Source organism: Pongo abelii, chromosome 12, assembly GCF_028885655.2.
Source record: "Pongo abelii isolate AG06213 chromosome 12, NHGRI_mPonAbe1-v2.0_pri, whole genome shotgun sequence".
In the NCBI taxonomy this organism is placed as follows: Eukaryota; Metazoa; Chordata; class Mammalia; order Primates; family Hominidae; genus Pongo; species Pongo abelii.
The window spans coordinates 54,352,515-54,356,613 of record NC_071997.2 but is presented as its reverse complement, the minus strand read 5'-3'; the positions used below and the strand labels follow the sequence as shown (position 1 = coordinate 54,356,613).

General features: G+C 31.3%; 1 long non-coding RNA gene across 1 annotated transcript; it reads left to right on the top strand.

The window, feature by feature from the left end:
• Window positions 1–1,682: 1,682 nt before the first annotated feature.
• Window positions 1,683–3,753, top strand: LOC112132013 (uncharacterized). The gene is made up of 3 exons (XR_002913832.1): window positions 1,683–1,842; window positions 2,978–3,145; window positions 3,444–3,753. It is a non-coding gene; the product is annotated as an uncharacterized LOC112132013 (long non-coding RNA).
• The last annotated feature ends 346 nt before the right edge of the window (window positions 3,754–4,099 follow it).

Genomic DNA, 4,099 nt, shown 5'->3' with positions numbered 1-4,099 from the left:
AAGATGCATATCCATGAACATATTTGCATTTTTAAAACTGTGTTTTATAATAATTATGATTATCTCTATAGGTTAGATTTTTGATAAATTTGCTTTTAAAAATTCTTACTTTATTTTGTTTTCCTAAATGAGCATTTATTAGTGGCATAAAAATCCCCAAAATTAAAAATCATATATGTGAATTATTTATGCAACAAAATAATTTTTAATAAATACTACAAACCTAAACATTTGACACAGATTTCTGACTTTCACAACCTCAACACTTGGAGTTAGATCTAGGGCGAAAGAGTGTGTTTTCAGAGATGCACACTCTGAAATTATTCTCTGAATAATTCAATTATTATTCTCTGAATAATTCAATTCAGAGTATTGAATAATAATTCAATTCAGAGAATTGAATTATTAGGAATATTAATTACAATTTCAGTGTCTCAGAATAGAAGGCTCAGCTTAGGAAAAAAGTGGTTTAACACTTAAGAATATTAAAGTAAAGCCCAACATACTTTTTAAAAATGAACGCCACAGGATGGATCACGGATCCATCTGGAAGAATTTACATGAATGAAATTGGCGGGGGTGGGCTTTTTTCTGTTTTTTGGTATTTCTAAGTTGAGTAATGCTATAACTCCTAGAATTTGAAGGCCGCAGATAATATAGGACCTATTTGGAAAGCATAGCAAACATTTATGTGCAAAAAATAAAAATGAGATGTGGGATGGAAAAGTGAATTTAATCTTGGCAAAAGAGGCAAAATAATGTAAACATTTGGAAATATTTAGGACAGGACAAATTAGGCTGGATCATAATAGGCGAAAATGTCTGCAGAACAATACCACTAGATGTAATATTTCTTTACTGTGTTGTCACACATGGGCTCATAAAATGTACACACCAACACAGTCCAGTTAAATAGCATTTTATTAGTTTTTTTTTTTTTTTTGTAAAATTATGACTGGAGGTCATGGCAGTGAGATTATCATATGCCTTTTATAACTGGTCACATAATAACTTTTGTGTACATTAAATTTCAGGAAATGTTTTATCTCTGCATACAAATTTGTAAATTTTCTACAGTCATAAAAAGAATACAAAAAAAGCAAAAAACAAAACAATCATTCTTGTTATGGAAAGAAGAGGACATATAAAATATATACTATAAAAACTTAATGGGTAGATTTCATCTTTCTTTTGATCAATGTTGAAAAGAACGTATGTCAGACTAATTCTCATCTTTTAGCAATCCCAGTAATGGACACAACTAAGCATATTTCCACCTACTAAAATATTTTCTTGTGTTCAATTCAAATGCTTTTTCTTTGTTTTTTTGCAGTGAAGTTAGGTGTGAAGTTGCCCGACTGTAGGCAACGAGGCCATTTCTTATGGGGAATGTTGGTTCTGTTCAATAATATATGTTCAAAAAGCTCCTTTTCATGATGAAAACACCTGGGATGATATGGCTTTTGAATACTTTCTGATATTGCAAATAAATAAAACTTGAAGCCTTTGCCTAAGGAAAAAAGAGCATACCTCAGGAAACGAGTTAGATGTGTTGGTGTCTTTGCACTTTACTGCTGCTGTGCATCACATTTATGAAGACATAATAAATAGTCATAATAGAAAAAGGGTAGTTAGAATAAAATAAAGTGGCCCATCAAGTATTCAGCCCAAGTTTATTACCACAATGGACTCGGGTTATAATTACCAACAGAGGAGAGAATAACTATAAGTTATTTTGATGTAAAAAGCATATTATACTAAGCCAACATAATAACACAGTTTTTATGAAGCACAATAATTACATTGAAGACTCACAGAAGTGCATTTTTCTAAAAGAAGAAGGTAGGTGTTGATAAGCTTCTACTGAATTTTACAGCTGCAATGAACAAAAATTATTGTCATGGCAAAATAATACGTGTGCTGATTTTTGTTGCAATGCTTGAGAGAGATTAAATTATAAAATTAAAAAAATACTTATTAAATAGTATGAAATGTCTTATGTTTAATGTCTTTATTTTGAAATGACTTTTTTATAGAAATTTTTTGTATATTAAATGTTGTTTGCTGTCCTTCACTAGTAGTATGCAGATTGTTCCTGTTGCTAAGAATGCTTTTCTGTAATACTTTAGTGAATTAATATAGGAGAAAATGGCTTTAAAGTAAGTATTTATTTAAATATCTACTTTATAAAACTCTCATTAAGATTTGATCTCAAGCTACTATGATTTTATCACTATATTTGATTTTACATTTGTAAGCTTAGAGAAAAATCAAATGTTATCACCAGTTACTTAATGTCTGGTAAGTAATTAAGGCTCATTAATACACATTTGAAAGCAAATGACAGGCTGTTAAAAAAAAAAAAAAAACAGGGTCAGGAATAAGTCATGGTAGGACTAAGCTGTTATACTGGGACAGCATGGAAAGAGGTATGAGTTTATACAAAGACTATTTATACAAACCTGACTATAGGCTATATGCTGATGGACCAGATTGATCATGAGGAAAACACCTGATATAAAATAGTTGAATATTTTAAGTTTAGTGATACGCGAGTAGTTTTAGAAATGTAAGCAGAAATAAAAAATATGGTTGGGCACAGTGGCCCATACATGTAATCCCAGCACTTTGGGAGGCCGAGGCGAGTGGATTGCTTGAGTTCGTGAGTTTGAGACCAGTCTGGAAACATAGGAAACCCCATTCTTCCAATAAAAATAAAAATAAATTAGCTGAGTGTGGTGGCGCGTGTCTATAGTCCCAGCTATTGAGGAGGCTGAGGTGACAGGATGGCTTGAGCCTGGGAAGCAGAGGTGGCAGTGAGCGGTGATCATACCACAGTGGAGGCATCCAGTTCAGAGCTGAAAAATTCCTTGAAACATTAATTTCCCATTTTTTCTGAGATACTTTGTATATTTAAAATATAATAAACATGAGAAAATATGTCACATTATACTCTTACTGATTTAACTATTTTCAGATTCTCATATAGAAACAGATTAACAGAAACAGAAACAGCAACACTAGAGAACAGCAAAATGGTAACATTTCAAATAGTAACATTTCAAGAAAATATATACACCTTCACAGTATGTGATGGTATCCACTTACTGTCTACTGCCTCCATAACTCCTAAAGTCTTCTGAAGGTGAGTGGGCAACAAAAATTGTTAAAATAAAATGGTTAAGAGGGGTAAAACATTTTTGAACCATGTTTGTACCACAACAAAACACCTGATGGGTTAGTGAGAGAGAGCACAGAGGAAATAGCTCTGTGCTTTCAGTTCCAAGTAGTATACCAAAAATAATAATCTTATTGCTTTCCACATTTAACAAATAGAAGTTAACTAATTGTCAGTAGGTAGTCCATTTACATTCTCATTTATCATTATTTTTATTCTGATTATATGTTTATTATTTCTCATTTTATCTATTTCCTCATTTCAGATTCATTAATGCTTTGAATATATAAGCCAACATTTCTTTTCACAGCCTTTTCACAACTGGGAATTCTTTAGAGAAAGGCAATCTTACTTCATTTACTTACTTCATCAGTAATGCCATTACTATGCCTACCTAAGAAGAAAATATGTCATGTGGCAGAGGACTAGAAAGAAAAAACAGCAACAACAAAAGGCTGTGAAGATTTGATCATATGCCTATGTGTGTGGTGAATACAATATTTCTTTAATCGCAATCAGGAATATGAATCTTATTTTGATGCTATGACATAATAAAGTGGATTATTTTCCTGAAATTTTCCTCTTATCTCTGTTTTATATTTGCATAAATAATCCACTTAAATGCCAGATTCTGAGATAACATTTGCTATAAGTGGTTTTAATTTTATCAGGAGAAATATATTCAAAGGTGTTGTGAACTTAACTTTATTTTCATCTATCAATTTATAATTTCTACACAACAAGGAATAAAAACAGATTTGCATCTCATGTCAGTATAGACAATAATTGTCTCTTCATTAATTTTACATTTGTCTATACACCTAAAAAAGAAACCAAGGTGTTCATAGTGGAAAAAAAATACTTCTTGACATATTTTAGTAATTATTTCTGCAAATGTTTCTTGAGAATCTACCTTTTGCC